This window comes from Planococcus citri, chromosome 1 (assembly GCF_950023065.1).
Source record: "Planococcus citri chromosome 1, ihPlaCitr1.1, whole genome shotgun sequence".
Taxonomy (NCBI): Eukaryota; Metazoa; Arthropoda; class Insecta; order Hemiptera; family Pseudococcidae; genus Planococcus; species Planococcus citri.
The window spans coordinates 47,785,779-47,809,669 of record NC_088677.1 but is presented as its reverse complement, the minus strand read 5'-3'; the positions used below and the strand labels follow the sequence as shown (position 1 = coordinate 47,809,669).

General features: G+C 32.8%; 1 protein-coding gene across 1 annotated transcript in view; it reads right to left on the bottom strand.

Moving 5' to 3' along the window:
• The window catches only part of LOC135832388 (protein spinster homolog 1), a 64,012-nt gene extending 41,326 nt beyond the window's left edge, over positions 1-22,686 (bottom strand). The window contains exon 1 of the mRNA XM_065345606.1: positions 22,484-22,686. The gene's annotated coding sequence lies outside the window, so the exon portion shown is untranslated. The remainder of the gene's footprint in view (positions 1-22,483) is intronic.
• Positions 22,687-23,891: the final 1,205 nt, after the last annotated feature.

Sequence of the window (23,891 nt, the reverse complement as noted above, 5' to 3'; positions counted from 1 at the left end):
TTGATTTATTTTTTTGAGAATAGGTAACTAGGTACCTAATGTGTTCAAAAGATGGATAATTCTCTCTATTTTCGATTGATAAGATTGATAAGATTTTGTAGTCAGTAAGAAATGAAAAGACGAGCCGAAAACTTCCTTCGTATAAGAATATGAGGTAAGTACCTATAGTACGTATAGGTAAGTATAATCATTAGAGAAATGTTGCAAGCCATACTTTTTGAAATTTATGATTTTAATTGTAGATGAAATTCTTTCATGCTCATATATGGACACATTTTTCGGATTGAGAAGGGGAGGGGGGGGTCGACTAAAAATTTTCCTAAAAGGCTCTTTCATCTTATCAAAATACCTAGGCAGCTAAAATTCAGTTTACATCCTGTTTTCCACCTTTTCAAAACAATTTTGGCGTTACGAGTAGGTAATTTTAGATTGTATAGATGCTGAATCACCTGAATTATTTTCATTGAATTTATCGGAAAATGGAAAATCCGAAAACTCGTCGAAAAAGTGGGGAAAAGGTTTTCAATTTGACAGCAATTTATTCACGAGGTCACAGTTGGCAACGTAAACAAAGTATGTATAGCTTCTTTAACATACTTAACTTGGATTCATATTTTTTTTAATGTACGACAAATGACCAAACGATCAGTGAAATCGGTATTATTTATTGAAACAGAAGTGAAAAATTTTTCATTTCATTTTTTAATGCGGCTACGTCGTGAACACTGGCGCAGAACGTCCCGAGGGCCTACAAGAAGCTAAATTATTTGAATTACAAAACAAAACAATAGAATGCAGCGTTCAAGAGGCTAGTCACGAGATGTTATTTTGTGAATCGATGCCGCTTCTCGTTTAACTCAAAAGAATTTTTAAGCTCTGGGAGCGTAAAATGACACGAACCGATTCAAGCTACAATTCGGGACCGCCTACACACAAGTTGAAAATTCAAGTCGTTAACAAACTTGGCGAGTAGATATCTTTGAAAATTATGCCAGTAAGTACCTATATGTAAAGAAAACGTTTTACGCGGTTTTAAAGACTTTGCTCACTCTAAATTGACATAATTTTTGAAAAATAAAATGTAATGCTGAAAAATTTTATATTTTCAAGTAACGCCAGGTTTTGCGCGATGCAGGTACCTACCTAGTACCTATCCATAAATTTTCCGCAAAAAAAATATAAAAATGTCAACTCAAACGTTACCGGTAGTTTTTTGAATATTTTTGAAAATTATCCGTTACCTACATGTAAAAAGTAGAGGTATCTACTGTAAATGTAGAGAAAATACTAGGCGGGTACCCTGTTTCGAGTTGCGAGTAACCGGGATAATATTTTGCTCAAAGCATTTTTTTGTAGGGTTGTTCGCGTTTTTAAAGCTGAGAGGAGATTTTTAACCACGTATAAGTGTCCTCTACGAACGTCCGGACATGGTTCGAGATAAACTCGAAACGAAAATTGAATATTTTGTTGCGATTATTTAAGTTGGGTTTTCAATATTTCAAATTCGATGGCAAGTTGAATAAAAAATTTCCAGTCGATATCCATTCGAGTTGAAAATAAAATGGCGTCAGAATAATGAACCAACTTTCACTTGATGTTTTTAGTTAGTATTTGATTTTTACTCTTGTTTTTTTGTTGTTGACTATCGTATTGATGCAATTGTAAGTTTTGAAAAATAACGATATTAAAGGGTGAAAAATAGAAAGTAAAAAATACTGCAAAATCGTCAGCATACTACAAATTACGTTAGTTTGACTTTCGAGCATAAAGATGAGAGTATTTTCAAGCTGTCATAGCGATCGGTTTGATAATGTATCAGGTAAATGTCGAAAGTTTTTTCTTTTTGACGCCATTCTTTGTTCAAAATTGAATAGTTGGACACTGCTGCGAAAGTTTTTTTTATCTACGTTTTCTAGCGGGTTTTCATTTTTACACCAAGATACGTATACGTATAGTTAGTGTTGCGAGCTTGACTTCTTCGTGAGAAAATTGGTAGGTACCTAGACCTACGTGTAAATACCTTTCATGTTTTCTCACTTACCTATTTGACAATTTTTCTTATTTAGTGAACATTATTCTAATGGATGAAACGGACAATTTTCAAAGTCTAGAACTTGTTATTTTAGCAGAATAAGAGAAAACGAGACGGTTTTCCATTGGCCTAATTTGCACCAACTGTTTTTTTCAGCGATCATTATTACTGTTACAACCTACTGTAAATGAAATTAGGTACCTACCTAACGGAAATATTTTGAAGATTTTAAATTTATATCACTTTTTCACAAAGGTAGATAAATTTTACGTAGGTATTTCATTTCAGTCTTCCGTACGTATTCAAACAGTCGAGTCCTTTTGAAGAATTTTAGATCGTAGGCGTACATCAAAGAACGTCTTGCTGCAATAAAGTATTTTAAGCTTAAAAGTAGGCATTTGAATTTTCAAAAAAAAAAAAAAAACGAATGAAATACCTAAGCTGATTGTTGAACTCATTAGCATTTCTAAAAACTAATGAAATTAATTTCCGAAAATGATTGTAAAGTTGAAATCACGCTAAGAATTTGAATTATATCCAGATCTCAAGCATATCAAACGTTACTCAAACTAGGGAGATGAAACATTTTTTTTTTTTTTTTTTTTTTGAAAAGTTATGGAGATGGCGTGGCGGTTTGAAAAACATTTATTACAGAATAACGTCAAAAAATTAGCATCACATTTTTGACTTCACAACTGGATTTTTTTTTAAAATAAAAAAAAATGCCTATGAGCTACAACTGCAGTACTCACTACTCAGCTACTCACGTTTTGTTGACATTCTGAAGTTTTTGAAGTTGAGCAGCGAGCACCCAGGCTACCCCACATAAGTAGTAAATTTTTGAAACTATGAAATGGAAATGTAAAAAATTCTATTCTTCAAAGAGACTTTAAAAAAGTAGTCGCATTTGATATGTACCTACTGGAGTACGGGATTCACTGTTTATACCCGTCATTAAAATTGAAGCAGTTAAAAATGATTTGATCTTCATTTTTCTCATATATAATTATAATATGTGTATGGTAGTTGGGTTATCTACCTAGGTAGGTACCTATAATACATATTTTAAGCAAGATCTTCATTTTTGAAAAAAAAAATGCAAGTATTTGCCTACCCGATGTACATATGAAAATCTTTTTATTTCCAGCTCCTTCAATTTATAACAGGAAAAAAGTCTAGGGTAAATTGGTACCTACGTATTTTTTCCTTGTTTTGACTTGTCGTGCTGCACTTGTATTCAATAAAATTGACATTTGACGATCGTTGTGCAATAAATTCAGTTAATAGAAGGAAACACAAATACCTACATAGGTGACAAAATTAATCGTGAATAGGTAAAACTAGATCACCGCAAGTGCCAAATTGTGGGTGGAAAAATGATACTTACCAACCTATATATGTAGTAAGAGTTAAACACTGTAAAATATTCATCGCAGTTTTCAGCGGATTTTACACCAAAAATGGGAATTTTTCAAAATAATAAATGACACTACGAAGTTAATTCTTAAAAACAATTCATCAACTACCTACCTCCAATTTTTCTAAGCTGATTAAAATTTCATTTTATAGAAGCGCAGAGTGGAAAAAAAACGACAGTCTGAAGTTTCAGATTCAATTCTGTTTTCAAACGGCAGGCACGGTTCACGAAAGGTGAAAATTTTCCAAATATTTTTTCCGTCATTTTAAAATTAAATTTATCAAACTTAACGTTGGATGAATTTCATCGAAATATAAGAAAAAAATTAACACAAAAATATGGCAAATCAACGAAGCGATGACAAAGATCAATCATTCGTTTTCACGCGTGAAAAAACTTTAATCAAAGTTACTGTCATGAATGTTCGCATTTGATAGATTATCCTGTACTTTTTTTTCTATATTTATTTTTATTACAACGAAAATTTCATTTCATACGTTTCAATATACGGATTTGCGAATAAACCTACGTGTATAAATAGGTAGGTACGCGAAACGAAACATATTGCGCAAACGAGCGATCGTCGATCGGGCATAATTTAAAATTTACAATAGCAACGAAAAAAATACGTCGAATATAAGTAGGTATGTATATAAGATACGATATATGAAGCAGAAAAAAATCAACAACAAAAAAATTGTAAACCTCGTAGGAAGCTTAAATTGAGCTCTACCTAATGCTCGAACTCATGTTACTGAACCTATATAAATAATTAGGTACCTACCTATGAATATTTTTCATTTCTTCAAATGCATTACCACGAGTCACCTTTACCTTTGATTATAAAATTAGGTCACCAGATTCTCGTATTTTTGATTAATATTACGACGCACGTTTCTATATCAAAAAGTTTTCTTTATTGTGTGGCGAAGCAAGAAAAAAATGTCACCTGTTTCGCGCGTTTTTCATCTAAATTACATTTTCATTGGAGCTAATTTTCATGACATCAATCATATACATTTTACCATAACGAGCGACGAAGCGCATTCTCGTCTCGGTAAACTTTTATCCTCCAAGGTTCTTTAAATCACGCTTAAATCGTTTAATTCTAAATTTACGTACTTTCAGCCACTGTGTGAATTTCAAGAACAATAACCGTTGGCAAATTTTATCAACCTTAACCCTCACAAAGTGACCGGAAATCGATTTTAATCCGGTGCCTAGATCGCTTAAGCTTGTACATATGCCTTTCTATAAGTATAGCATATTCATTTGTTAGTACCTACTCGCGTCTAATTCTGAATGGGTAAGCAAACCTACAAAGATATCTTTCATCTCCCCCAAATTCTGCCACACCTTTGCCATTGTTATTTTGTTACTCGCTCGAAAATTTAATGTCCCTAACAAGCGGAAGAGAACAAGCGAGCCATTCGAAATTTTTAAAGGTCAGAAAATGACTAATTAAAATCATTTGTGCACTTTTGATTTTGAATAGTGGTTTCAAAAAACACAAGGCAATCCTCGGAAAGGGAGTGGAGTTAAATCGTCGACGATCCACACATATTTAATTTTTTAAAGCATTCAGTATTTTATCAGAGGACAATCTAATGGTAGTCATCGAGTCTATTGCACTTTTCACCAGATTCGCCGAAAGCCAAAAATGATCCAGAGCGATGTTGAAATAATTCAATTTTACTTTCTTCTGCGTTTTTTTTTTCAACAATTTCTCGTGCAAAAGGTAAATACTTGAACTCAAGTAAGTATTTACCTGCAACATCTAGAGCTACCCCCGACAGGGGAGTAAGTTGGGCAATTTGCCACAGGACGCGTTTTCCAAGGTGCTCACATTTTTAAAACATGTTCGACGTTCGTAAATTTCATTTTTAGTAGGCAGTGAGAATGAGAAAGCAATCGTCATTTTAGAAAATAAAATGAATCAGTTTGTTTTTGAAGAGAGTACCCTATATGCAAACTTCATTTTGAAAAGAAAATGCAATCTTCGTCCATCATTTTTGAATAAAATTATGACTTCATTTTTGAACAAAAAATCCACATTCTTGAAGACAAAAGTGAAAACTTCATTTTTGAAAGGAAATGGAAACTTCATCAAACAATAGCTACAAACGTAAACTTGTTTTTAAAAAGTCTTTTTGCAAAAAACTTTTTCAAAAAGAAACTGAAAAATTGGTAGAAAAAATATTTTTTTGTAAACATCTCCTATTCGACCTGAATTTTAAAAAAAGGCATGCTTACTTGTTTTAAAAAAAGGCGAAAAGGGAGAGGTGACATTCACCAATAATACAATAATTAATATAAATAAGTTTTTCTCAAAAAACCAAAACTTTATAACTGAGAAATCTTTTTTTTTCAATAAAACTTACACATTGATTATACATTATAGTATCTACTTATGTTTTTTCAGAACAGAAATAGTAGGTAGGTACCTATTTAGTAATAAGGATAGCTATATAACACCCAAATTCAACTCGTTATCTAGAATTTTAAAATCACATTAGGTGAAATGGCTGAAAAAACGTTTCTAAATTGGAAATCCTCTCCAACAAATCCGACTCAAACCTTACGCTATTTTTTCTACTTTTTAGTTTTTACTGACGAGTGTTAAACTATAGAAAGATGCTGCATTAATCGAGTTTATACCTATTCGAAATTGAAGTGGAAAATGGACCTCGTTTTGTGTAGGTATAACGCGCGAAGAACGCGCAATATGAAAAATTAATCGGCAGAGTGGAGCGAATCGATTATTCCATCGCATTTGCAAATAAGATTTAAATTTGAATTACGATACAGCTTTTGCGGTTATAAACCGAAATGGAACTCGAGTTTCATTCTAATCTCTAATTTATTCCACATCTTTAATTAATTAGCCCACGAAAAGCTTCCATAGTGAGAGCTTATTTAACCAAACAAACGATTCTTTCAAGAACCCCCGCAGCGTGGATATTTATTGTTACATCGTGCGTAAAATTCTGATTTATAAACGAAAAGTGTTGTATCGGCGTGATCGTGATTATTGATTGTGATGTAGATCGCTTGTCTGCTCCAAGACCCCTTTTTGTACGCAGCGTAAATTAGGTTGAAAAATAAATATATAGTACGAAAGTACGAATGAGTTTATGGAAAACAACTCCCTTGATGGATATGAATGCGAATCTGGGGAATTCCTGCGTACATTTTCGTATTTTATATGGAGAAACTGCGTTAGGAAGTTTTGCATTAGAGGACAATAACTGGTTTTGCAAACTTACGTTTACGGATCGTGATATTGACCGCAAAATTATATTTAAATATTCGAAGAACAGGTTTATACCAGATGACACATGGTTTTTTCTATAACAGTTGTTTTCATTTTATTAGGTAGTCAAAATATAAGGGAAATATTGCTCTCTGTTTTGTTTGTCGAATAATACAAACTTACGTTCGATAATATTTTTTAAACCCGGGCAAATCTCTTGGCTGAAAAGATTGTTAGAAAAAGTTCTCCATAAAATCGAGAACTTTGAAGTTTTCTATTATACGATAAACTATTAGTCCCGATAGTATTGGTAAAGCTTGAAAATGTTTTTATCTTGTATCTCTACTTCATTGAACGATTGCATGAACGTTTACGTTTGGGTATTTTCATAGGCCAACTCGTTCATATACGTAATTCTCGTGGTCAATTTGAAACTTTTTTTTAGCCTTCATCTTCTTAGTCGTTGTCTTCTTTGGCAAAATAAATCTGCTTTTTAAACGCTTTTACAGCTTCGAAGAGTACGTTGATAAGAAATTTCAACCATTTGTATTTGATTACTTAATTTGCTATTCCTATGAATAACTTTTTATCGGATTTCTCACGCGGTTTTAGGTTCTATTTTTACCTTCTTTTAAAGAATAAGAAATAGAAAGAGACACACACAGTAGCCAAAGAGAATGAGATATTGACATGGTTTTTCGAAAACAGAACATTTTTTTAAAATGTGAATCAAAGTGTGTATCTTCGAAAATCATGGACGTGGTATTTCTTCACATACTCGAGATGAATAGCAATATCTTCGAGTAGAATTTGAGTTTGTACAATCAAGTACTTATACTTAACAACACGAAAAAAGTAGGTACTTAATAAAAGCAGATAGGTACCTAATTATTACCATCTTCAAAACTGAAAAGACAAATCCTATTTTTAAAAAAAATATTTATAATACTTATACATAGGTATTTAAATGAGTTGCAGACTATTCCTAGGTGGGCCGTTAGTCATTTAAGTAGGTATAGTACATTTTACATACTTATTAGTAGGTATACCTACTTATTATTATGTCTAGAGTGAATATACCGAAAAAATTGAAGGATTTTTTTACCAAATTCTGTGGAGATCTTTATTTTGAGTTTAAAGTTACCTACTCAGAAAAATTTTTATACTCTGCAGAGGTTCTCTTGGACGAGAGATACATAAATATGGATCCTCAAAGAAGGCGCATTGACAAGAAATCGCGGTTCTTTCGCTCTATCCCCTACTCAACTTGGTTTGGGAAAAATAGCTCAGTTCCAAAAGATAATAATCAAGATTATGCGTTGACCTACACCATTGCAATCCAAATTCAATATCTATACTGACAACTTCTAAGCTTTTACTGAACGGTTAAAAATTTATAAGTCGCTTAAATATTTTTGGGTAAATCCGTGTTTTGGAAATTTTTTCTTCTCACATTAAAAAATCCAGAACTTCGAAAATGTCATTTCCGAAAATTGGTAAATATTTTGAAAAACAGTGATGGTAGGTACCTAATTTCTTGGGTCATAATTATTGTGAATTTTAAAAAATCGAGAAAAATTGTCCATCACATTTTTTTTTTTTTTTGGAATTCACAATAATGTAAAAAATGGGCATCACTGTTCCAAAATATTTCCACATTTTCAAAATAGGTAATACATTATTTAATTATTAAGAAAATCGTTCATTTTACCAGTTGAATACTTAATAATTATATTTTATCTAGGTAATCGAGAGAAGAAAACGCATATTTTGATCACTCGAGCGATTATAGCGAGAGTGAATAATACGCATTGATGTGAAATAGGTATTTGAAAAGAAAAAATTTTAAAAGTACGAATAATTTATCCAAAAATTAACGATTTGCAAATTTCAACCGTTCAGTAGAACTTTAAAAGTCGACGCAGAATCTGAAATACTGTATCTTTTGATAGACCGGGCCATTTCTCCCAAAACAGGCTAAAACCACGATTTTTCCAAGAATGCTCCTTTTTAAGGACCCATATGTCCTTTCCAATAGCACCTCCGGAGCAAAAATTTTTCTAGGTAACTTTCGAGGTTCCTGCTGATGTGCTAAATTTAGTCTTAATCGTTGACTTTCAATAAAGTGGGTACCTACCTATCGATGAAAATAATTATAATTTTCAGAAAATAATGGTTCCCTCGCTATAATTGTAAAATCTTTGAACAAAGCGTAAACCCAAAATAATAATTTTTTTTCGAGTTGAATTAAACTTTGAATATTTCTGAACCGATTTGGAAAGATGCTATACAGCCTAATTAAATTTTCACCATGAATGAGATAAGAACTACTTCAACCTTATTGTGTAAATTTTCTATGTTGCGTGTATTTTAGCATAGTTCGTAGATGAAATTTACTTATCTCAAGTTTGAAAATTTACTCAACAATGAGTGAAAATTTGGTCGAATTACGTAATTTTAAATGTTGCACTAATCTCAATAGAAACTTCTTGGGTGAACTTATCGGAGATTTTACCGCTTCAAATTTCTAAGTTGGAAACAAAAAGAAGAAGGTGTAGGCTTGAGAGAACTTTTATCTCGTACCATGTAATATGATCACGTATCCGCGACATTTTCATACATATTTATCGTACATATAAATATAGGTACTAGGTAGGTAAGTAAGGTACGTACGCTAAAGTATAGCGATGACATATCAGATTTAAACAATAGTATGCTAGGCCACTGAACTATCGGTAGTACTTTTCACCGTAACCTTAACATCGCAGCATGAATGATGTTTAAGAATTGAACAAATTATTTTCAATTTCGTTGTTTTTTTCTCTCATTGGGTAAATTCGCTTCCATATGTGATATAATTCGCGAAATAGAAAAACTGCAGTGGAAAATTCTGAATTTATTTCGATCGTCATTGCAAATACAAGTAGGTGCTACACAGTACACACACTAGGTCAACGAGCTGAAGGAATTTTAATCCCGAAAATCGCTCTATCGCGTTTATCTTTAAACCGCGTAATGAATGAACTCGTTCGAATATGCCACATTCTAATGCACTCCAGTTTGTCCTATATAAATATTTACGTTTTAGCGAACAATAAAATAAATTCGTGGATAAGCGAAACAAAAGGTCGAGGAATTAACCCACATGACCGCGTAAAATCGTTAAAATAATTAATATTGGATAAAAACAAAGAAGCTCAATTTCAACTTTGGTTTTTAGACGCTAATGCTGCGAATAGTTAATTACGCGGAGGTGAAAATTTTGAATTTTACCGCCGCAAGTATGCGAAGTTGGTGGTCATGTGTGTGGTCAGGTCATAGTTAACTCGTCTTTATTTTTCTCTTTCTCGCAAGCGAATCTTTCTGCTGACTTTTACGCTCAATATCTTTGATATAGGTAGGTAAGTAAATAACGATGTTAAAATAGGATGGCTCAGTGAAAATAAACTGCGACAGTATTTGCGGTTATGAAAACCATCGACTGTAGTCTAACTGTGTAGCCGAAATTAAACCATAATCAGTATTAATCGTTCGTTTTTGAAATTGAAAGTTTCAAACCATCATGCCAAAACCGATATCGAAGCCGCATTGGGAGTATTTCAGGTGTGTTTAATTTTCGTGTTTGCTTGACTAGAGTTTAGTGTGATGAAACTGGTATCTCACAGGCAAGCACTCTTTTTAAGACGGGTTATTTTATCAATGTATTTTGTGACTTGTCCTTGAACATAAATGGGTGAAAAATGGCGTTCCACTGCAAAATTGATAAAATTGAGTACATACCTACCTGAAGAATAATATCAAAAATTTTGCGATAAAAAATTCATATTACGCTGAAAAGGTGCCTACTGAAATTTCAAATTTTTTTAGCTTCAAAAACTTGAAATTCATTTTTCTCAAAGTTTTTAAAAAATAAAATTTTTGCATTTTTGAAATTAAAAATGCTTTTTTCATCGATTTACACATCTTTCGAGCTCGGATCACTTGACCTAGGTATTCGATTTCCCGCAGTCTGCATCACCAACTCATGGCATTACATAACTCAGTTTCGACCAATATGAACCCTTTGCTAACGGAATGCCGCATATCATGAATAACCCCCAACAACAAAACTACTGACATTATCAACTCGAACTTGGACCCAATTCATCAATTCTTTCTGTTTCATAGCTTTAATTTACTTTAAAAAAGTTGAGTCCCGCCATAATGGAAACTCCCGATCGTCTTTCGAGTGCACCTTCTGGGCTGAAATTCATGTCGTGTATATTTTTCAACATGGAAAAAGATAGGCACCCACTTCATGCTGAAAAAACCGAGAATTTTTCATTTGGCTGAATTTGGAATATAGGTACTCGTACTTATACTTAGGCCATGGATGTGTTTTGAGTTGATGGTATTATTCTAAAAATGAATATTATGTTAGCCCAGTATGGGCCATCTCAAAAAAGGATCCAGGATAAAACCGAAAAATGTACTTGGAACAAAAGTTCAAATTTTATCCGAGTTACAGAGTTAAAAAAATTACGTACCTAAATTAAAACACATTGACGAAATTAGGTACCTACTAAAAACAAAATGTTTCAGACTTGGACTTCCTCTGCATGCCCTTTCTTCTTCCAAATCCACATCCAAAAGGAACTCATTAGCTCCAAAAGGTCGCATAACGAACCTTTGTAACGAACTTGGACGTTATTTGTTATGTTCCACTCAACTTCAGCGCGGAAAAAAATAGAAAGAAAGAAATAAGGAAGGAAAAAAACTCGAAGTAGGTACTGCAATATGGCAATGGCGAACTAAAAGAACACTAAATTTTAAGTACTCACTTACACTTACTCGTACTTTCTCAGACGAAATCTACACCGCAATTTTTTTTCAATGATTAAAGTACGAAAAGTAATTTCCAAATATACTCGTTAAATTCAAGTGAAGTGTTTCCAAGAACTGAATATTTTCATTGTATAACAATAGCACATTGAGTTAAATTTTCGTTCACAATAAAGCTGTTGCTGGTTTTGTTGCAAAATAGAAAACAGGTAAACAGGTAATTTTATTACCATACCAGAAAATGTATTCGTATGAAACGGGTAAATTTTCTCTTTTGAGTTTACAGCTTGGAACGCGGAATACATACCTATATAAATAAAAATATTTCTTCGCAAGCATGCTTTCAAAAATCACCATCCCTTTATTGTGCACGTAGGTACAAGTAGTTACGAGACGACCTGTATGAATAAATTACAAGATGAAACATTCTAAGGTGACGTTATAAAATAATGTAAACAATATACGTGCATGGAGGTGAAGGTGTAATTATTCGATTTAAATCATGACATCTGTTTGATGTGCGGTAAATTTATGGAGGTTGTGGGTATACCTATAGCTAGACTTTAGGTATGTAGGTAGGTACTATTAATTGATATTTGATTTATACGTTAATATACTTTTTTTCCCTTTCCTCAATACCTATATCCGATTAGTTTTTTTTTTTTTTTTTTTTTTTTTTGCTTCATGATATCAATTCCTTGGCCTATTATTTAGCCGGAATGATTTTTATCCATCCTGCGAACAAAAAAATCGCTATGACCGGAACATTAACCACCGATAAATGATGTTTGAAATCTTACAAATCTTACGCCAACAGGTAAATAAATCGCACGATATTTATATAAATGTAAATGAAGTTCGAAGTCCTACAAAACCTTGCACATTTTTACCAGAAACTAAACGTCGGAACATGAATAGGTACATGTAAATAATTATTGGTCATTATAATGAGTAAAGCGAGTAAAGTGTAGTAGACATCACGTATGCTATAAGATACCTATCATTCAAAGATACAAGGAAGAAATAAGGTACCTAACCTTCCCCACTTAATTTTTCCTCATTCGTTAAAAACTGGTCAGGATTAATTAACCAGCAATGTATACAATACCTACTCGCGAAACCTCATTAAAGTAGGTATTTTTAAAAGGACATTCGTATTTGAGAGAAAAATAAATTCACTGAAAATGTCTCGTACCTATTACGAGTTCATTACATATACCTATAATACAACAACTGTGACTGTTGCGTAATACGTGAGAACAATGATGATAACCAATATGTTGGTTTAATTAATGTCTCTCCATACTTAATACTTATACAGGAAACAGTGCCCATATCGTCATTACCTATTACAAAACACCTTCGAGTATTTAAATTCCAAAAAAATTTCAACTTAGGTAAAAATTAATCAAAATATTTACTTACCACTTGAAAACTGAAGATCTGATTATTGTAAATGCGATAAAATTTACTAACAATAAAAATCATTTTTATTTATGTATAAGGGCACTCTATAATGACTGCCCAAGAACTTAATTGCATATTTTAAAGCGATAAAACTGTAAAAAGTGTTCGAATGTTCATTAGCAGCATAAAAGTTAATTTGAATAATTAATTTTTGAAAAGTAGAATAATAAACAAGGTATCCTTTCTAGTAGGTATCGAAAAAAGAATCAAAAATTTATAGCCTATTTGACGTCGGAAAATGTCTTGAAATTCAACTTTTGTTTAAATTCTGAGGTCATTTCAAGTATACTCCTCAAAATTGATAAAAACAATCCTCCGAAAAACCAGCAGAAAAATTGACTGCATGTTGCAATGAAAAAAATTGCATCCTTAACCCATTCCCTTCCTTGGTTTTCATTATCAAACAATTTTTTAGTTGGAAAGCTAGGAGAAGCGTATAGTAATTGTTTTACCTCAATTTTTTTCTGTTAATATAATTTCATTCACGTAAATTTCTTGAAAATATGAATCAAACTTTGATTTTGCGAGTCAAAAAATTTACCTTTAGTATTTTTAAGCGCATACTACACGTACTTATACCTACATTTTGTTATGGTGAAATAATTCAGACAAAATGTCTGCTTATTTTAAATATCAGTAAATACTTAATCTTCACGTATAAAACATGTTTTTTAGAATTTTTTTTTTGTTGAAAAATTCTGTTAAATAGGTACCTATGCGAATTTTTTGAAAAATCTTCTCTAAGATAGGTAGCACTAGCTAGGTATCGTTCGGGATCTTTATAATTGATAGGTACATTACATACCTAGAAGATGATTTTCATGCCATGAAGTATTCTAGCTTCCGAGTTGAAAAATTTGTGTTGTTTTTTATAACATTGATGAGTTTTTTTGAGTGGATCTGGATTTTTTCAATGAAGTCCTGCTCATGTGAAGTATTTTTTTATACCAAAAAAGTTTTTAAAAATAAAACAAGAACATTATAAAAATTTATGTTTCATTAATGATTAATGGGAGAAAAACTAGAAAAAAAAGGGAGTAGCTTACCTGAATAAGTAGTTACCTAATAAGTAATTTGCCAAAATGACGAAAATTGATATATTTTCATTTCTGCTCACAGGAGACAACCAAAAAATGAATAAAAATGACTACAGCCTAAAAAAATTAGCGATTCTTTTTTTTCTCAAATACTTTTAATGACTACTCTTCCTATAGATATTGGTTGAAGTTTTATGACATTCATTCGTTACAAAATTATGCAAAAAAAAAAAAAATGAAGTTAAAACGTCGAGGATTCATGCAAAAAGAGGAAGGGGTGGATGGAGGCGAGGAAATGTCGGATACAGGCCAACAAATCTTGAATTTCTGTCACTTCCTCTAATGGTCATTTCATTTTTCCAAATTCCGTTAAAATTTAAAAATCTCGACTCATTTCATTCAATACAAAGGTAATAAAGGTAGGTACTACGTAGGTTTTTTACCGCCAATCTTCAGTCATCTAGGGAAGTTGATTTTTGTTAAAATTAGAAATTGAAAACTGAAATTAAAGTAAGACGCAGGTATTTAATTTCAGTTTGTTATTTTAATTTTCTTCCACCTAACGATCATTCACAAAGCTGAAAATCCTTCAGAAAAAAAGTATAAGTTAGTACCCACATTCATCATACCTTTTGCAGGCAGAAAATAACGAAAAATAGTTCAAAACTCTTCGATAATTTACATATTTATTTTACCAAAAAAACGAAAAATGAAAAAGTTAACATTGAAGAAGGTTAGGCAAATACCTACAAATTTTTGATTTAAAAAAACAAACAAAAAAAATAGCTACAGATAAGTCTGAACCACTTTCAACGTAGGTACTTCGAACCTCATTAATCAGCATTTGCATAAAATACATTATTCAATGAGGAAAATTTAATATCTGATGCCTCCTTATATCATCGAACGGATACCTATCTGCTTAAAGCGATGGATGTGTATTTTTGCTAAAATAAATATTTATCCCAAGTATAAGAAAAAATATATGTAGGTCTACCTATTTTTTTTTCACCAGACAATGATACAAATGAAAATTTTTTCTTTCGTTGTTTTTAATAACGTTTCAAGAATAAATCTAAGTATAAATTCGCGCAAACACTGGCAGTCCCTTACGTGTGTGCAAAAAATATTTATTTTCAAGTCGATATCAAACAATAGGTAGTTGAAAAAATAATCAAACTCTGGAAAGAAAATCAAATTTCGTGCCATGCTGCAAAAATTGAATCGATAAAATGGTATGTACCTATAAATAAGAAATCAAGCTCGTATAGAATTAAATTTGAAACAATTTTCATCACGATTGTAAGCATATATGAGCATATAGCCATATGCACTTCATTTGTGTATACTGTAGTGTATAGGTTCATGAAAACGAATGCATCTTGTAGACGCAGCACCAACGTAAACAGGCGTTTGAATGTCAAAGACCTCTGTTTATTTTATTTGCGTACTTCTCTCAAGGTACGCGGTGGCGGTCCATTCTGTTTACATCTATTCGCTTTAAGTATTTTTTGTATTTTTTTTTTGCAATCTAAAAGGTCATTTTCCTACAATACCTATACAACTGAGTAATAAGATCGCATTCCGAGTAAAAGATGTATAAAAAAACATACATATGGAAAAATAATAAACGGGTTTACATGAAAATAGGTTAAGATTAGTTGATGAGGTAATCGTGTTTAATTTTTTCACTATACGGGCAATTTTTCAACCGAGCACGAACTATAGATAATAAAATTTAGTCGTAAATTGTTATAAGTAAGAATAGGCAAACAAAAATATGAGATAATGCGAAATAAGTACAGAATAGTTCGATATAGGTACTGGGTACCTATGTGTGTTTTTCTTCTTTACACAGAAACCTGTTTAATTCAGTATTCTTGTAAAGCAATTATCAGAGATTTTGCTATTTTAGCTGGTAATTATTAGAAAAAAAAAAAAATATATATCTACATAGTAGGGTACATGGTGGCGCATGTATATGCTATACAAATGAAATATGAACTCGTCTGGGGCTATTGGCCTAGACCTAGATATATCGACGTCGTGTTCCACCTAAATTATCCAACTATATGTGCTGGTAACTACGGGCATTATAGGTATGAGCAGCATCAGGTCAACATAACAGCCTCAGACTGTTCTATCATTGTTGGAAGATGACTCTGCCACTAAATGTTATGGTAGGTATTACAAAGCTAACCTTGTTATCATCTGCCGCGATAATCTGACATCTACGAATAAAATAATTAGGTTTAAGGTAGGTATCACTGATAAGTACACTTTTACGGTGTCTCACCTCAAGGGTAACGCGCGTTAAGTAGCAATTTGATTTTCATATAATGCACGATGACTGGACTTAATCGCGCACGATGATGAAAATTTTTTTTTCACCTTAAAATTTTGCGCCAAAATTTTTCCTACTAGATTCATTTTTAATTTATTTTTAATGATAAGGAAGACCGGCGATGAATAAAAAACCATATATTACGTGTCCTAACAGCTTCAAAATGCACGCCGCGCCGATGCGCGGTGGCGTTAGATACATTCTTAGCTAAATGCATTCTTGTAAACAAATCAACGTAAATTAGGTTATTAGTTGTAAACTTCGCGATATGTGCGATAAACAAAACACGTTTCTTCACGCAACGTATCGCTTTGAACTTGTAATTTACTTTTACTTTTCATTCTGACGGATTGTAGCGTGTGTTGACTGTTGAGTCTTGTGTGCGGCTGGCGGGAGTTTTGCTAACACCAACCATAGTGAAGCAGCGACGAAGACGTTCGGCGAGTAGGTCTTGGTGTGGTGCGAGAGTCGATTGAAAATTTAAAGCGAACTGAATTACACATTGACGGAATTCTAATCATAGCCGCAGCAGAAGAAACGCTCGTGCTGGGAGCGTGGGTTTTGGGAAATATTCTTCACTTCCTGTTTCCTACTCGTATATTAAATTACATTCATGAGATACATTTCCCTCCATTTTCCTCTGTTTTCCTTTCTTTTTTTTTTCTTTTTTGACAAACACGCTAATTTAAAAGAAACGTGTATTTGAAAATTATTCTACCACGTGCTATGATATGATCAGAAGGCCTGAAATCAGATGCTGAAAAACTATTTCCAATCGTACGAATTCAAAAATATTCAGTGCTGTAGATGAGACGGATCTCCGATCTCCACCTTGAGCATGGTCGCAAAAGTTGACAATTTTCTTCAGATTTGCCTGTATAGTGTATAGTTTTGTTTAAATATCTGCGCTAATATTTATCAAAAAAAAATATATCAGAATTTTTGATATTTTCAAGTCTCTCAAACACAACGTTCTTTGATGAAAAGACAATACGTGCAGCGCACTAAATCCATAGGTTTCATTATCTACCTACTATTTTTTTCCTTATGCTCCCTTTCCCTGCACATTAGGTAAGTAAGTAGTACTGATTTTCAAAACTTCAAAATCTACATTTACGGAAAACAAAAGCTGCCTAATGTGTTGAATATTGCGTAAATTGACATTCAGGAAGTGAAACAAATACGCATATTATGGTTCTGAAACGTTAACTCTCATATGTGTACTTGCAAAAAAAAATTATTGTACGTACAATGTATAAGTTGACCAAGGTTTTGTGATTTAAATAAAATTAGGTGCCAACGATTTTTTTTTAGCACAGTCTGTAAATTTTTCACTACCTACATAATAGAAAAACTAAGTCAAAAGTGTTTGAATCTAGCTTTAAAAACACGAACTACTGTTTTTTTTCGAGTTGCCGTGTGGTCATTGACCATGAACAATAATCTTCCTTATAAAGTATTCCAAAAAATTATGGTAATATTTACACTTTTGCGTCAATATTCGGTGTGATTTATTTTCAACCACGTACCTAGGTAAGCCGGAAATGTGTAGAATATATTTTAATTGAAATTCTGCTAGGGTGTTGCATTTAAAATATTATAAGCACTTGAGAATTATTTTCTATGATTTACTTATGCTTGCTGTAAATTTCAAGTATGTAGGCACACGTACGGTTGAAGTGATGTAGATTGTTCAAAGTTCCTATTCGAAACACTTCCGAGATTTTTTAAAAGTTCATTCGAAAATTATGGTAGGAAAGATTCGGTAAAGCTGTGTATGTTGCTGCGTAGGTTGTTTTTTTTTTTTTTTTTTTTTAATGCGAGGATATCTGTCTCTATGCTATGTTCCTACTTACCTACATTATTAATTTTCAAAAAAAAAAAAGTTTCATTACTTACTAATTATTACCTTTGAGTTATTTCCTAAATTAGTAGAAATTGCATCGAAACTACCTCATACATATATAGGTAATAGGTAATCATTAAAGTATTTAACCTATGCAAGGTAAGTGTCCCATAAAACATCCGCTTATCACATTTCTTACTTTATTGATACAACCAGACAGGTCATGAAAAAAAAATAGCAGGTGGTCTACCTCAACATTTGAAGGAAAAAATGTTCAAAAAAATTCTATTAGTCAATTTTTCAGTATTTTTTCTGGTGAAATGAATCCTTGCTGGGTACCTACCTACATGTATTCGAAATTAGAAGCACCGCAAGGGATGCAAATTTTCTATTTTTCTGGTGGAAATATATACCTAAGTATAAAAAATGATTCGATGAGGTGTTTGAAAAAAATTATACTAGGTAGATATTGTAGATATCTATTTGTTTTTTTTTACTATAAGTAAGTACCTACTTTTCGTTTTGAAGGAGCTGATACAAAAAGTCATGTCACAATTGATGAAACTTCAAATTTCATTTATCACTTCAAGATGAGAAACAGTCAAAAAAGTGACAGAATTTCTACATAGTATGCCATGCGACTAATTTAATCCGTTCATTTACTTAGTTAGATGGAGCTGAAATTTCGCTATGTAAAAGAGCATCGTCCACTCCTCAGATAATTAGGTACATATTTAGAACAGTCAAAATGGATTTTACATCGAGATAAAAAGGCAAAGATCAATTTCCATATGCAACAGTTGTTTACATCTTGAATCGATGACAGTCACTGTTAGGCTGTTTTGGAATTTTCAGCAAGTAAGGTATGGAAGACGAGTCAACTGTAAGAAGTAGAAGACGTTTTTAGTGATTTGCCACAGAAATAAGTAGATAATTTTGGACACTTTTCAATCCGCCTCTTAAGAATTGAGATGTATTTTCAACTGCCCACCTTCATCATTACAGTACCTCTGACGCGACGGTAAGTAATTCCAATGTACATGGGGAGAGGGAGGATGTTCTGGACAAAAAAGTTCAAACTCGATTTTTGACTTCCAGTAATGTGGAAAAAATTGATCAAGTGCGGTAAACGATTCCTTTGGGTGACACATATGTACATCATATATTTTTTGCAAATTTTTAAATAAAAAACTGGTTGAGTAATTCAACTTTGAAAATTTTCACGTTTTTGTCCAGAACATAACTTTGGGCGCCATGTTCTGGACAGCGTACAAATTGTACCTAAAATCAACGAAGTGGTATTCTAATCAAAGGAAAAACGATTGAAATTTATTAAAAAACAATTTATGCATTTATTCAGAACATTTAGCGCATTCAACAACCTCTTGGTCATTTTTTGAAAATCCGAGGCAAAATCATCATGCAAAAAAATGACACATTTCGAAAAAGGACGCATATCCACGCAAAACCAAGCTTTCTTTCTTTCTAGGCCAGTTTTCAGATCTTTCACGCATTTTTTCAGTTTCTGAGACAATGTAGGTATTCCATACATGTAATATACCTAAGCAAAGTGTCCAGAACATTACACCCCCTCATTTTGGAATCAATCGGAAATATTACGAGTTGAAAGCGTTCTAGGATGAATATCACCAATTCACGTTATAATGTAAGGTTCACTACTTTCATAATTACCAGCAGTTTGTTCTCTGGCCGTTTTTATTTTTTGTAATATTCAAAACTAAAAATTGTTGTCTCCAAAAAAATTGCGCTCGTTTTAGAAAAAGTCAAATATTTTTGTGATGAGAACTACCACCGGAATGTTTGTCTGTGCAAACGAATGTAGTATCACAATGCTAGGTATGTACTTTTGGAGGAAAAAAAATTTAGGCACAGTCAAAGTGGTCAAACTAGATTTTGTCCAGAACAACACCCTGTCCAGAACATCCTCCTTCTCCCCTAGGTTCCTATCTATGCTGGGAAAAGGTTAAGTTTTTCTAGAGGCTGTGCATTGGTTATAAAATCGTGCAATGGATTGGCAGCGCAGAGAGAAACATAGGTATTTTTGGGAATTTTCATCTCAATACCTACACCTAGTCACTATTTTCTGCAAGCTTTTAACGTTCATTTCTGAAAAATGAATATACCGATGGACTATTTCAGCAGCCACTCTTAAATATTTACCAAAAATCTGAAAATGAATTTTGATAGCTTAAAATATTCCGAAGTAAGTACTTAAGTGGATATAAGCAATCCGGAGGGCCTGGGTTCGATTCCCAGGCTGGGCACGAATTTTTCGTACGCTAGAGATGCATTAGAAAACAGGTCAATTATGAATAGGTCGGTCAAGAAAAGAGACTTCTTCTGTATTTGAATTAGGTAAGTACGTATAAGTAGGTACCTATGTCTTCTCAGTAGTTAAATCTTAGCTTAATCGAAAGATTGAAATGTTAAAATTCATTCTGGATAACTGCTGACCTCTATTTGGAATTTGTCTTTGAGTAGCTTCTTCAATTTTATGCAAAGATACCTAAATGATCTTGTTATGAAAACTTTGTCACTCAGTTTTGATTTTTGTTTTTTAAATTTCTAGTCTGTAAGTTCTGTGCAAATAATTCTCAAAATTTTTCAAAAAGTTCTCGAAGGAATCATTTTAAAAGTAGGTAGTGAGCGAAAATCGCAGTTAGGATGACTGATAGTGAGATCAGTTACAATCAGAGATGATAGCCTGGACAGACGCTAGCGACTAACAATAAGATCCGATAATGATGGCGACGAAAAAGTACGAGTAGGTATAGGTATTTAGGAAAATATTAGGAGCCAAGGAGGGTAGGTAGGTTATACATGTGAGAAAAAATGTCATCAAGCTAATAAACGTTGAGATGTTTCACTAGATGCCTACGTTGAAATGATATTTTTTCATGTGCATAGAAAATTTTTAGTTTCTTTATGCTTTATTAAATAGGTAGGTATGCAAAAGTTCGAAGCATATTTTGTTTTTGGCATACCTTGTACATGTATAGGAAGCTCATTATTTTATTTCATTTCATTTTACGATCATTCAATTCGAATCATATTTTATGAATCTAGGTAAATACCAAAGTATGTATTCCGATTTTTAAAAGCAAAACGTATTTGATTTTATTCGAATGGGTATTTTAGGTTTTTCTTGTATGTACCTAGTTGATTAGTTACCCACGCACCATCGAAATCCAAGATGGTAAATTATAGGCACCCTGCCTGCGTTGCTCATCATTTCTTTTTGTTTCGACGCACTACATAAGTACCTGCCTAATCATTAAAGCTATACGTAGTACGTATACGTTTACGTATAATATACATACATGACATAAATGTAGATAAGATGGATGATTCGATTCGTAATCTGAAATAGGTAGGTATATTTGAGAGAGCTAATTTTAAAAAGAAAGGGAAACAAGCAAAAGATGGGTTTACTCATTACAGAATTGAAATTTCATTTCATCAATCATCTCAAAAAAAAAAAAAAAAAAAAAAAAAAAAGAAGCGAGGTATAGATACCTACCTTCCAGTACTTTGAATGAAATGCAAAAAAAAATCCTGAAAAAATATACCTATCTTTTTCTCGAAAACCCATACAACTATTCGGAAGCGCAAAAAAAGAGCTCATGTGCGTCGTAATCAAACGAGGCATTGAAATACGAGTTAACAAAAAAAAAAAAAAAAAAAGAAATCACACAATACAAAAAATGATAATGGGACTTCAAACGAGGAAACACTCCTCGATTTGTGTATTACGGGTATAAGGCAAATCGCCGATGAAAGCACTGTTCGGATGAATATCATTCGAATAATTTTTACTCGACTGAATACTACCACAAACGGCTATATCTTGAGCGAGAGTTTCATTTGAAAAAAAAAAGGAAAAAAAATTCCTCGTACCTGGTAATACGGTACGTGTACCTAGATGTTCTGAGTACGTATTTATTTCGAATACCTAGTTCATCTACCTTGAGTAAAGATTACACGAAAACTTCATTTACACGAGATTAAATTCGTAGCTATCCTAATGTTCCCAAATGTCACACCTACGCCCTTTTCATAGCGTAGAAACTAGTTAACACTGGACGTTAATTACAACGTACATTTCGTCATAAAAGTTACTCGACCAGTTGACCATATAACAGGTACACGGGTAAGGCTATTTTACCCGGAAATCTATTCGATTTCCTCGCTACCTTCTCATTCCAATGGGTACAGTGCGCGCAATATAGAGGAAAATTTACGTACTTTGAATAATCATGACGTATTTAAGAACTCCTCGTGGTGGAGATTCATTCACGAGTCGTCAACGTCGTCAATACACCATCACAAAGTAATAGAAAGAGAGCAAAAATCGCGCAAAAATTGATTTTTTCCCGTACTGTTTTCACAACAACACACGTAAAACATATTTTCTCTAAATTTTCACCATGTTTTACATTGAAAAGTAACCGATTACTGAAATGTTAAAACGAATAGGATAATTAAATAATTTACGAAGGAAATCGTTAGGTATTTTAAGCGAGAAAGACTGGGGGAGCCCTTGAAGGCAAGGAACGAGTTTTTCACATGGTTCGTTGAGTTTTCATAAATTTCACGATTGCTAACAAAACGAACATGTGTTATGGTTTGCATATGTGTATACCTTAGCTAAACCTATCCGCTACGTACGCCGACGATGTGAAAATTACGATAACAATTCACATAGGCTAGGCAGAATGCGAACATTTTCAACGAAAAGACGCGCCTCCGAATTATATAGGTACGCTTGCTGTACAATCGTGGAAATCTCGCAAAATAACATCGTATTTTGCTCTTATTACGCACGCGAATCCTTTCAACATTTTTAGAGTCACGTAAGAAAAAAATTCCATAAAAAATTGCACGATTTTTCGTTACACGAAATAAAACCGTTCGTAAATTTCCTACAAAAGAATTATTTTTTCAAACTTTTAACATTCGCTGATTGCCTCTCTTGTATCGTTATGCTAGAACAATACGAAAAAAATTCGATTCGTTAATATAACTAGCTACTTGCACATAATTGTGGTGGAAAAACCTCGTATTTTCTCCCTCAGAAATTTTACCTATCGCGAGAACAAAAACCACCCTCAGGCGAACCGCAAAATTTTCGCGATCTAAATAAAAATGAAATAACCAACAAACGCGTAATTATCGGTTCGATGGTAGATTTTAATTACAGCGTGATTATAGCTCATTAAATTTGCGATGGTTTTATTTTCCATAAATTGCCTTTAATCACCTTAGACTTCCTTAAATTATAATTAATAATCATCAATGTATCGATAGTTACCTTCGACAGAACGCATTGTAAATGTTGCCCGCATTGACAATGAATTTGCTGATGAACCTTCATCGTCGAATAAAGAAACAGCGTAAATCTATTTTGGCGGTTTTTTTTCTTCTTATCGAGAAACATATGATGATCCTACAATAAAAGTAAACGCCATTTTATAATTATTATAAGAATGACGTTTTCAACAAATAACACGTAACGTTACGTTTCTGATTCCTAATTATCGGATTGCATAATCGATCGTGCTGAGCCGTAATTTGAATCCGGTGGGTGTAGTCTGTATCCGAGCGTTTGGCATTGTACTTGGGACCGAATGAACGTGAGTTGCGGTTTTCTTTC